This window comes from Oreochromis niloticus, linkage group LG23 (assembly GCF_001858045.2).
Source record: "Oreochromis niloticus isolate F11D_XX linkage group LG23, O_niloticus_UMD_NMBU, whole genome shotgun sequence".
NCBI lineage: Eukaryota > Metazoa > Chordata > Actinopteri > Cichliformes > Cichlidae > Oreochromis > Oreochromis niloticus.
The window spans coordinates 32830711-32844008 of record NC_031986.2 but is presented as its reverse complement, the minus strand read 5'-3'; the positions used below and the strand labels follow the sequence as shown (position 1 = coordinate 32844008).

Below are 13298 nucleotides of genomic sequence, written 5' to 3'. Positions count from 1 at the left end.
TAGCTTTGAAGGAGCCCTGCAGCTGTAAGGGACGACCCCGAATTATCCTACAGGATTCTTTTGGATTAAATAAGAGTCAGATAGAAGTATTGGGAAAACCAGCCTACTAAATGTCACACCCCAACCTGAGAGAACAGCAGAAGTCTTAAACAGGCACAGACATGTAATGCTATGCTGTGTAGGTTGCATCATGGGGCTGGTGGGGCTTATCGGTCCCAGACAATCTTTGGTGTTCATTTAACATATTTGCATTAATTTTATTGTTTTTTGTGCAATAACAATAAACTCATTCGTCATCCTTTAAGGAAGTTTCTTATAGAATACATGACAATTTTAGTGCTAGCATGTCTTCTCAAAAAAAGTATAACATTTAGACATTAATGTGTTTTTTAACCTCTGAAAAGGAGGCAATGTGACTGGTTCAAACTGGTTTGTTTGCTTGCTTGTTAGCAGGATTACTTAAAAGGTCATGGAAGGATTTGTCTAGATGTGGAGCTTGACCCAACTTCAAATGATGAGTTTTGAGTTGATTAAGATCTGGATGCAGATTCAGAAATTTATGGAGTATGAAAAACTGGGAGATAGTGTCTTCAGCCACTCAAGAAAACATCACTAACCCATTCAGATCCAAATGTCCTTCAGGATCTAGGGATGGGAATCAGGAATCTAGTAATTCAGTTCCTTGGAATTGTTAGTCTAGCTGCCTGTTGATCCTGCTTAGTGGTCCCAGTTGCACTTGCGCTACAATCCAATGATTTCAGTTCACATGGCAGTGGAGGAAATAGCAGCGCAGTCTACAGCGTTGATATGGACATAACTTTTTTTTTACTGCACAAAAGGACAAAATGCATGATAGTAAAGTGGAAACTGAATAAAGGACAGAAACAGCTGCATTAAGCTGCTAACACAACTTCGGCTTTTTGCACAGACACCATGCTAATGCTAAGCTAGCCAGACAACAATGCAAACACTAAGTTAGTCAAGAACCCAAAGTTAAAGCTGTCTTTGGACCGTGGAAGGAAGCCAGAGTACCGAGAGATGACCCACACAGACACAGGGAGAACATGCAAACTCCACACAGAAAGGCTCTGGCCTGATGGATTCGAACCCAGGATCAGCTTGCCATGAGGCAACAAAGCTAACCGCCATTCATAACAATGCTAATTGTAATTAATTATCTTCAGCCTTAGAAGATTTTTTTAAAGGCTTGTAGACCTGCTGGATGATAGTAAGTGTTAAACGACCATCTGGATATTGTTATTTAAATGAAATGTTCTAAGTGTTCATTCCCAGTGATCCACGCTGGATTTTGGTTTATCATCGATTATAGAGGTGGTGTTTTCTAAAAGCCGTGCTGTATGAGTATGAAAAACTGCTGCTGTTTCTTTCAGAGAAGGACATTCTCATTAAAATATGCCAAGAAACACAAACAGTGGAATAACTTGACTAAAACTACCAGGGGGGGCCAAGGCTCAAAGGCAGCTGAGCCACTCATCTTTTAAGTTTAACATCATCAACGCTGTCAAACGAGTTCCTTTTAGCCAGAGATTTTAAAGACAGTTCCGTTTAATGTTGCCTGAGTAGAAAATGTGTCGGAGCGACGCAGATGTATTCAGTTTGATGACAGCTCTCCCAAGGGACCTTGGTGTTATTGATTTGAAATTCACATCCAAGTCAAAGTTTGAATTCAATCTTTTAAAGAAGAAAGTGAGATTTATTTTTCATTCCAAGGCAGAACAATACCTACAGCCTGGACCAAGATTCTTGTTTCACTCACAAAGAGGAAGATGATGTCAGACCCATTTAGGTATAAAAGGGTTCAGTTTAGTCAACTTTCTGAGGAAATCTTGAAGCAAAATACGGAGGTATTGCCTCAGTACTGGTTACGTCAACAGACCACACATTTTTAAACATATCTGCAAGGGAAAAGTCCATGTCTCTGGACACTATTTGCACAAGCACTCCTCTCCGGTCTTCAGCCTGGCTTGGTGTACACTACGGATGTGCATGACTCATTATCTGACAACTGAATGTTGCTGCCCTGTCCAGTCACCGATACAAATATTAGTCGGGTAAACTAATTTTTCATATTTTATTGATGTACAACACCAGTTAACAACCGTTTTGGAGATGTTGCATCACCTGTGACTATCCGATTCTGAAACGCTTTCAAAAGGCTGTTAACCACACAATGTAAAAAGCAGAGACCCATACATTTACCATGAAACAATCTTACATACAGTGCATCTGCATTTTAAAAACACACAACAGCAGAAGTATATATCCCACTTATACTGAGACAATGTTCCAAGACATGTGGTGATCTATGGATGCATTAATACAACCCAAAGATGATCACAGGACAGATATTTAGCTGGAATGACAGCCAACAGTTTTAACAGGTACTGCAACAGAAGATAGGAATACAGGACTATAGGGAGGCCATCACACATGATCATAAAATGCTTTCATTTATGCTTCTAAGAAGAAAAAAAGGATGCAGTATTTTTATTCATTATGATCGATGCTGGACTTTTAACCTGCCTAGTTTGTGTCTGTGCAGCAGAAATGAGCCTCCCCTGGAGGATGTCTGGGCTCTACCTTAGAGAAAGGGTGAGGAGGCTCAGTCTCTCAGAAGAGGTTCAGAGCAGAGCTGATATTCCTCCACATCAAATGGAGTAAGGTGAAGTGGCTCACTGACTAGATGCCTCCTGGACACCTTAGAGGTGAAATGTTTCAAAGATATCTTAAAGGAAGGACACTGGAGCAGACCCAAGACAAACTGTGGAGATTATGTCTCAGTGTCAGTTCCACAGGCTGGAGGAGGTGGCTGCGAGACAGCTGCCTCTATGACCCAGGACCCGGATAAGCATTAGAAAACTGCCAGATTGATAGTTTCAGTTTCAAACTGTAAAATAATTACACAAACGGCTAACAAACAGTCACTTGAGCTTCCAAGTCTCAATAAATATCTACACCAATGCCTGAGGCTGGCTGTGTTGTTTACAAAAGACTAAAACTGTTTGTCTCTTCCAGTCGAAGGGAAAAATGGCGGCAAGAGCTGGAAACACGTAGCAGACGACAGTGGTGCCCAAAAGGCCAATTGCAGTGAATGCAGGCTGATCTGATACATGTGTATACATGGTTATGGGGTTGGACTTCATAAATGTCTGCAGTTACAATGTGCCACCACCATAAAAGCATAAATCCAACATAATCCCCATGGCAGGCAGGCATAACATTGACTTTTGTACTATATTCCTTCATTTAAATAATTTAACAGATGAAAAAATGATGGATCATTGGGCCATGTCTTATCTCATAGTATCATACCCCCCCAATAGAGTGCTTCACTCTCAGACTGCGGGCTTACTGTGCGTCCTAGTATATTTAAAAGTAGAATGGGAGGCATACCTCTTATTTTCAGACCTCTCTTCTGTGGAACAGGCTTCTAGTTTGGATTTAGGACACAGAAACCTTCTCTACTTTAAAGTTTCACCTTAAAACTTTACTTTTTGGTGCAGCACGTAGTTCGGGCTAGATCGGGTGACTCTGAACCCTCCCTTAGTTACACTGCAATAAACCTGGCTGCTGGAAGTTTCCCATGGTGCACTGAGTGTTTCTTTACCACTCTCTCACCACTTTGCATTTAATCAGTTTAATCTCCAGCTCTCTGTCTTTTATCCTGTCCCCTTTGCCTTGCGCCCAGAGTCTTGTTATGCCTGAGGTTTCTTCCTGTTAAAAGGGAGTTTTTCCTTCCCACTGCTGCCAAGTGCTTACTTACAGAGGGTTCTCTCGCTATCATTGTAGAGTCTTTACCTTACATTATTAAGCACCTAGTGGCAGCTGTTGTTGTGATTTGGTACTATATAAACAAAACTGAACCGAACTGACAGTGGTGTATGGTTTAAGGATAAAAACTTTATTTTCTTGCTTGTTTTTTTCCTCGAGGGGGCCCCAACTGTGCTCAAAGTGCCCACTAGATGATCCACCCAGGATGGGTGATAGTGAGATGCATAGACGTTATAATGTGGTGGCGCTTATGGTAAAGCGAAAAAAACGTGTCCACGCTCAAAAGTACCTTCACCTGACAGTACAGTCAAAATTGTCACTGACGTCATCAGCGACAACATAAAGGCTTCTTTCCAAAGTGGAGAACACAGATTCGCATTGATAGCTGTTTTTTGGCGTGTCTCGCCTTTAAAAAGTTTGACTCCCCTGCTGTGAAGGATACTTGTGTAGCAATAACGCCAACAAAGCACAGATGTGTTACTTTGTAACACACGCGGCTATGAAAAGTACTCGAACAACGTGGCGAATCCGAGACAAACGACTCCAACAAGCAGCAACAGCGACGATACAAATAACTATTTTTTTAGTAAACGGAAGTTTCTGGGTGCTCTAAAGTAAAAAGCAGCGACATGTTTCCCTTCTGATGGAGGGCTCTGTGGGGGCTCTGGTGTCTTCCGCATTGCTCTGCAGTAAACCACTGTGCTAAATCTAGGAGCCCCGCAGAGACGCCCCGAGTCTCGTTTAGCCAAATGAGCCGCTTCACAGTGTTTGAACGTGTTTTCTGTGCATGACTGAGTCCAGCTCGGCACCAGCTAGCGACAAGTTAGCTCTGTTAGTTTCCCCGTGTCACAGTCCTACCGGCCCGGGCTCTGGTACCGAGTCCACGCCCTCACTGTGAACCCGTCCGAGCTGCAGTAAAATCCACACTACATCCCAACAAGGCCGAACAAAGTGAGCACGAACTGCTCCAGAGCCAGGATCTTAACAGCCACACGTCAAACTGCACCGGAAACCGCCCGTATGTTTGAAAAGGTGCGACGTATAGTTTCACTTACCTCGCTTTCTAGGAAACCTAACACAGGGGCTGAAATCCCACCAAAAAAAGTGAAAACTACTTGATCCAAATTCTGGGAGAGTTGTAGGCAGTGACGTCACGCTGAAATTCCAGCTCGTCTGAGTCAGTTCAGAGGTTTGCCCATGTAAGGCAGCAGGCCAAAACAGCACGGCCCTCAGTGCGCACACAGCTCCGGTCTGTGCGCACAGCTGCACGCTGCAGTCAAGCAAAGGTCCACGCTGGAGGCTTTCTCCTCAAATAAACTGTCATCCTAATAAATACTGAAAAAATTGAACCGTACCGATACTTAGAACCCTTAAAATGTAAATGAAAGCAGAGTGTGCAGTGATTTGGTGTCAAACATGTGGCCTGGGGGCCAGAAGCGGCCCTCCAAATAAGGGTCCGGTTTAACTTGTGGTATTTGTTTGCATATTCCAATCTCTTTATTCGAGGTGTTGTTGTCATATTGCACGAACAACAGCCTCTGCCTGCTAGTATCTGACATCACCAAAAACAAATAAATAAATAAAAAGTTTATTAAAAAATAACACAAAACTATGTCAAGATCATCTTCAGCCAACAATACAAAATACGGGACAGCCTTGAGTCTATCCCAGGTTTTCTCATGGGCTGTATCACTACAAAAGAAACATGGGGGCCAGAACCAGCACTCCAAACGCTTTCCAGTCCAGCCCACGGGATTCCTTTGCAAATTGTGAGATGATTACTTAACCTGTCACAGATAAGCACATAAGTTACACATTAGATGTGACAGGAGGTACAGGCCAGAGGTCGTGATCTTATAGAAGCACTGGGATTTGAAGAAGACATAACATTACTAAAGTTACCTTTTTATATCTTCTCTCCTCTCTTTGATGTTTTTCGATACTTCAACGCTCATGTATATGCTGTATATAAAAGATGGGCTTGGCTATTGTTAGTACTTTGGCCACCTTTATGTTATTCTTGTTTCTATTCATTTATTTTGGAAACACAAATATAACACAAATATATAATATACCATATTTGGATGACAGGATGGAGTGCAAAGTTATCAGCTAATGCTAACTAGCTTCATTATTAAGTATCATTCATAAGCTGTGTGGGTGCAACACACACATAAACACAGGTACCTGCAAATTAGTGCAAATTATGAAACCTATAAAGTCACAATATTTTTCTATTAAAAATGCTCCAAAAGGCACTAACAGCACTAACAGCAGTTCAGTTTGGTCACTCCATTTACAGGATCTAAGGCCTAGTCAGCACACATGCACACCTGTCAGTCAAAGTGGTTATTCTCATAACTGTAGATTCTAGATGGATGAGTTATATAAAATTCATAGTTTTTATGAAGGAGGAAACTATTCATGGAGACCAAAGGGTTTTTTTTGTATCTGGCTGTAACCATGTTTATTTCTGCTGTAAAGTTAGACATTTTAACATGGGAGCCTATGAGGACTGACTTAAAGCTGGACCCTGAGGTTGTTTCTTGGTTTAACCAGGCAGGAAGTGAAACTTTCTCGACTAAGAACTGTGTTTTGTATGAGTGTCTTTTAGTAGAGCTACCGTGAATTGTGATGCATATCTGTCATTGTAACTGTATTTTTATTTATTTTTTCTAAGATATACTTCTTTGTATTGTAAAGAAATAAATTTAGATACAAAATAAACACAGTACATAGACCTGATATGATATATATATCACGTGTGAAATGTGTGTGTTTTTGAAATATATAGGCTCATCATGACTTATAAAGTTCAAACAGGGCAGCAACATTATAATAAAGAGAGATGGCAGTCAGGAATCCTAAATCGAAATTTCTGGAAGAATTCAGCAATTGCAAAGATGCAAAAAGATGTTCAACTTTCAGGGGAGACAGCAAGAATTTAAAGCTTTTTTCATGCATGTAATTTTTAAATTCCTTAAAAATTAAAGTAACCACATATAATGCTTTAAAACATGTAGTCGCCCAGATGCATCAACATGGCTGCCAAATAGCGTGACTAGTTTCTGGAACTTTGGACAGGGCCAACAAAAGGCTGAAAAGATTGTGTAACATACCGAGTAGAACATCTCATAACTAGTAAAGTTAATTAGTAACATGAATAGATATTTAAAAAAAAAAAAAGATATATCATCCCGTAGATATTAAGGCTTGGCTTTCAGAAGAAAGGATACGTGCAGTTTCACCATTCTGTCAATGGCTGCTTGGGAAAGCAGTTCAGATATGTAGTAATTACACTTCTCAAATGTAGAACTACAAAATTCCCAGCATCCATATGAGGCAAAGCAAACAGGATTTTGACTGGAAATCACCACATTTGCTCAGACACACTTCTGATAACTCGCAGTGAACATCGCTGCTGTGCAAATGTCATTTAAATGCTACCATGCAAAAGAAAAATAAAGACTGCTGCTGCCTTCTGTGGTCATTTAAGATGGACTGAGACGGAGAACTACACTCCTCACAAAGAAAAAAAGATTTTAAAATAAAGGAATTTATCAAGGAATGGGTTTGCTATCAGCACACAGTGAGCATCCATGATGATAAGAAGGTGCATTAGTAAACATGCACATCTGTGAGGGCACCATCATTGCTGAACGATATTCTCAGGTTTTAGTGCGACATGTGAGGCCATTCGGAAAACTTACTTTACTGGAAGTCTTTGCTTATTTCAGAAAAATGGTGGCAAACCATATTTTACTCTTATTACAACATAACATGGGTTTATTTATATGGCATATTTAACTTACAACAGGCGCTGATCAAAAACAAAACAGACACAAAAATGACTGAAATTCATTAATTTAGTTAAAAGACAAAATAAACTGGTCTGCCTGCAGTCGAGACGCATCCCTCACTCAAACTCCATCCATCCATTCTGTTCCATTTATCCTTAAAACGATCACAGGGAGTCTAACTTAATGATTTACATTCTTTAATTTGACTTTTATATGATGTCCATATTTATAGCATATATGCTTCCCATATTCTTCCTATGTCTGAAATACAATCCTGGTTAAACATCCATGCAATAAACTGTGCAGTACTTTGTCCGGCTGGTTTTAACAGGAGACTTTCTGCTTGTCTCATAAACTCTAAGGTTTTTTAAGGTACCTGCTAAAGACTAGTGGACAAATGACTTTGCAAATTCAAGGTGCTGGTTAAAAAGGAAGGAGCTCAGCAAGTACCGTCCTAACTTAGAGCATTCAACCAGTGAGGTGTGAATTGGTACATTTTATAATCTGAACAGATTCAAATTCAAACTCTGCGTGTTGCACGCTGCAGTGCTCGCATGTCCTGTCATGCACTGTCTGCCTTCTGGAACCACGAGAATGAGCCAGCGCTCGCTAGTTTCGGTGACACTTTTCTTAACTATTAGAATATTTATTACTGATGTATGTAGAAATATAACTTACCACATATCGACATGTGACAGCAGAAGATTGAACCAGTACGTTTCAGGTTTTAGTCTGCATAAGTTAAAAAGGCCTCAGTGCTTGCTCTGATTGTGTCACACAGTGAGCAGTTTGAGTAATTGTTTCATGATTTCTATGTTCAGTAATGTGAGCTTCTTCCATATTGTTCAGACTGTTGTTTAGACAGTAGCTCACATGTGTTTTTGCTTACTGTCATATTGGTTTTAGTCACATGCTTCATATCTTAGTATCAGTTTACGCCGACAGAAATAATTACCTGTAAATGCTCACACTAAGCTAATGAGTATAAGTTCTACACAGTTTATGTTAATGTAGTTCAACAATGGCATTAAAGATGGTTCTGTTCAATAGTAGTGTTTTTAAAAAATATCCAATTTTTATAGTGTTATTGCGATAACAGAAAATATACTCAAACATATATTTGTGATTTTGTGCATGTGAAGCATTTGCATCAGGCCCTTTGTTATACTGTATACTATAACAACAGCAGCTGTTATGGTATACAGTATAACATACAACAGTGAATGTGGTTACAGTACATTGTTTTGAAGTTACTGGGCAACAAACTGCAAGACCTTTTTTTTTTATTTCTGACCTTTATTTCACCAGGAAGTCCTATGACTCTCTTTTACAAGAAATATCTTACCTAACCAGCCAAATATGTTAAGTAACATTAACCTGTGATCCTTAGAGAAAGCTTTACTATTTTTCCTTTGAAATATTTTTCCTTAATATGGAAATATTAAGTTATTCTTTGCACTGTGATCTTCTGACTGTAATCTCTTTCGTATTACAAAAAGTCATTTGACCTATTGTTCTCAATAAAACATTCAAACAGTGAAAGTTTTGAAGCCTTTTTTGTGGTTTATTTGACATTTTCAGAATTTTTATTATATCACACTATATATATGTCTATAGGGTCTATGGCTAAAATGCATCTGAAATATCTATCCGTCCTTCCATGGTGTGGCTGTAGCTCAGGTAGTAGAGCGGGTCACCTACTAACTGGAAGGTTGTTGGTTCCCAGTCTGCTCCAGTCTGCATGCCAAATATCCTCCGGCAAGATACTAACCCAATGCATTCATCGGAGTGTGAATGTGTATGAATGTTAGTTAGGTAGCACTGAAAAACGTAGAAAAGTACTTGTGTGAATGAACAAGTTGTATAAAGTGCTTTGAGTGCTCAGGTAGAGTAGAAAAGCTCTATATAATAACCAGTCCTTTTGCTTATCCTTTTTCAGGGTCACGGGGGGCTGAAGCCTATCCCAGCTGTCTTAGGGTGATAGGCGGGGTACCCCCTGGACAGGTTGCCAGTCTGTCACAGGGCTAACACATAGACATAGACGACCATTCACGCTCACATTCACTCCCGGTTTCACACCTATGGGCAATTTAGAGATTTCAATTAACCTATCCCCACTAAGTGTTGTCTTTAGAATGTGGGAGGAAGCTGGAGTTCCCAGAGCGAACCCACGCAAACATGGGGAGAACGTGCAAACTCCACACAGAAAGACCCCGGCCTGATGGTGGAATCGAACTCAGGACCTTCTTGAATGTGAGCCAACAGTGCTAACCACAAATAGAGTGGTTAGCACTGTTGGCTTCGGTGGGGGGCTAATTTCCAGATGGCCCTTCATCCTAAACTATCCACCCAGTTGGATGAAACTGGGCAACTTGAACTGGAAATGTAGCACTGGAATTTGAAATGCAGTTGTCAAATTTCAAAACTAATTATATTATCTTTATTTGACCTTTTGACCTTCATACTGATTTTGGATTTGAGCGTCCAAGTAGAAGGAAAATTGTTTTTATAAATATATTTAAATATACCGCAAGTAAGTAAGTCTTTCACAATACTGTGACTCAGTGAGATGCATATAACATGGCATTTCCCTTACTAGTGCTCTACGATGTTAAATCATTCAATAAGCATGTTTGTTGAGATATCCAAAGACAGACAAGTGATGAAATATCTGTGTGTCATAATATTCTGGGTAATTGATGAAACTGACGTTTCTCTGTGACACCTGGCCCGGCAGCCTGGGCTTTCAACACACAACTTCAGTACGGCGTTTGTGAACTGACGTTGAGAAACCCTGTTAAGCTTTCTAATATAACATCCTTTATATATTGACCTTTTCCAAATTTTTAATTGTTAAGTAATGTAGATAAGTGAGTTATACGAAAATGCCAAAAAGAGATGAGAGATCATCATCATTATTATCCAAACTCATAAAAAAATTTACATAAGAGCCAAACGTTAAAAAAAAGTTTAATATTTTGGGAACGGTAGCCGATTGACTTTTAATTATCATCATGAAAACGCACAGGAAAACAGTGCACTTTATCTTTGAAGCAGATAACTGCTGAGAAGTGTTGTGAACATGTTAGCTAATATCTTTAATGCTGGTTATGATCCACATAAGGGCCTATGTAATTATTTAATTAACACCAGTGCTCTTGTTCTGCCACGAAAAAGGCTTCCAACTGATATTTTGTCACCAATGGCATGCCACATTTTTTTTAAACTATTCTATTAAATACTATTATTTGAATATTACTCCAGCATTGTGTAGTTCATAATGGCCGAGCACTCGTTATCCTCAGCTTCACTGAAATGAACCGCCGCCGCCTCTGATGTCCAACACGAGCAAGCCGCCGCCAGGCGTCCAACAAAGGCTTCGCTTCATGTGGGCTTTGTCTGACCTCAGTGAGCTCTGCCATGCAAACTAGACAATTAGTTTGCATGCTCGTGATTGCATGCAAATACAATAACTGCTTTTCACCTGACTCTGTTCTCAGAGCTGTTTCGCACTGTTGTCGAGCATAATATTGACGCTGCGTATCTGTCGTGTTTCCACATGCCAGCGCATTCAGATAGTTAGTCTTATCTCTGTTAAAAGTGAGTCTGATGGGGTGATTCATTTCAACGAGAAGGGGTAATGAAAACATTTAAAAGAAATCTTTGTGGAAGCCAAATGCAAAATGGAATCATTCACTCTGAGCTCTATCTTTCCACCCATAATTCTTACTTCACTGCAACTGATTACATTGTGCTCCAAGCTGTGAGTATACTTTTTTCAGCGTGCATGAAGAAAGCATAAACAGCACTTGCAGATCGAGCACGCTGATAAAAACCAAGCGATTTGAGCTATTTTAGTGTCTCGCCCGTGCATCCCCTCATCTCAAACTTCCAGGGGAAACTGCAAAAGGTAATCTCATTTGTAATGTGTGACAGCTTATTTGCAAGTGTGTACACTGGCAATTTTTTAATGGGCCCGCCAGTAATTCTTCTTCCACTCTTAAAGCTGATTTCACAAAGACACCCTGGAACAGTTTAGATGACACATTGCTGTCGCCTGTGAACTCAAGTTATCAATCAAACCCCAATTAACATGCTTGGTTAGAGGAAATCAGGGGCTCTTTGATGTTTGGCACTTAGGGATTGGAGCTACGCATGTCACAGACATGATGGGCTTCAATTTTATCCACAACATACGGGAAGAAACGTGCTCACAGGCAGAGTCCAGCACAGCAGACACATCAGACTGGAGTTTTTGATCCAACTTGGTCCTGTTTTGCTAATTTTAACTGGAGACAAGAATTACAACAGACAGGGAAAACAATCTCGTGTCGAGTTTTAGCGTTTCAATTGTTCCAGCATCGGATATCCTGTTTTATCTGCTGGTTGTAACACCGTCTTCTCCCCCACACCACTTCCTCTGAAGTAGGTGAAACTCAAACATTATACCGAAGGCAGCTGCTGCACAGGCGACGTGTACTTCCTCAAAAAAGTGTGAGTGAAAGGATCTATTTAGCGCCTACGTGCTGAATAAGAAAACAAGAAACCAACTGTCATCTAAACGCAGCACCCCTAGTTTCATAAAGGCTCAGTTTTCAGGAATTAGAGGCTGACGATGAGGTCATGCAGGTTGCATCCTGGCAAGTGAAACCAACACGAGTGGAGTGATGTTTTTGTACATAATGTCATTTGGTTCCTGACTGCAGTCATTATCAGAAGGCAGGGAGTGCATGTGCACAAAAACAGCACTGAGATCTTTGCAGAAAGGAAACAAAAACAACAAATGTGTCTGGGAACTATGCACGCTCTGTTAATTAGAGCTCAGATAGCAGAGATTAGTCCTCATGCACAACCATATTATAGAGTCATGCCAAATAAGGAAAAACAAAAGTAGGAGACAGGCACACTCACTACAAAAACAATGTCCCAAAGCTACTAATCAAACAACTCCCGATCTAGATCCAGACCTCAGATTACACTAATGAATTCTAATTCTTATGTTTTAGCATGTAAATATGTATTAAAATTGCAGACAGAGAAATCTCTGCCTACAGCAAAGGTTTTAGCATAAATGATGCATACTTGTGAGCCTCACGTTGCACCTTTGAAATGCGTTTAAAGCAGCCGGATTTTGTCGTCGTATCCTGAAATCATCTTTTTTGAGATTTGCCATTTAACATGGCTTCTCCCCCTCCACCCCGGTGAAAACGATTAAGCATCTCACCCACAGCAGAGCAGTTAAGCACAATGCCTGGCTGATATTATCAACCGAAAACCTATTTTTTTACAGCATGGTGTCAGTAACAATGTGAAACACAAATATAAAACTGATTTTTAAAAACCAAAGACATAAACGAACATACGCATGCACACAAAGGAGCAATCTTACTGTTTATATAAAAGATTTTCTATTGCAGCGACTCTGGTCAAACGGTAAAAAGTGTAGGAAGTGGAGGTGGTGGTCGGGACTGTTTCTGACAGAAAAATCAGATATATTTGCAGGGGTGTTTAATCTGTTTTAACTCTGTACAGAGAGGGCATTTGGCCTTAAAGCAAATCTCTTTCTTGATCACAGAAGTACGACGGCCGGAGCAAAGGCTGAACAGTATCAAAATTCTGCATCAGCGATGACAGTTAGTAAGTGTTTGCCACCACAAATAATCAGTTGTGCCACACAAAAAAAGTCTGTAGCAGCAAAATTATCAT

At 40.2% G+C, this 13298-nt stretch overlaps 1 protein-coding gene across 3 annotated transcripts in view; it reads right to left on the bottom strand.

Annotated features, from left to right (window-relative positions):
- Positions 1-5093, bottom strand: part of lpp (LIM domain containing preferred translocation partner in lipoma) — a 179246-nt gene extending 174153 nt beyond the window's left edge. For 2 of the 3 annotated variants that reach the window (XM_025902823.1, XM_005451220.4), the window contains exon 1: positions 4848-5093. The gene's annotated coding sequence lies outside the window, so the exon portion shown is untranslated. The remainder of the gene's footprint in view (positions 1-4847) is intronic. The other variant, XM_005451219.4, reaches the window with a different exon arrangement.
- Between the last annotated feature and the right edge of the window lie 8205 nt (positions 5094-13298).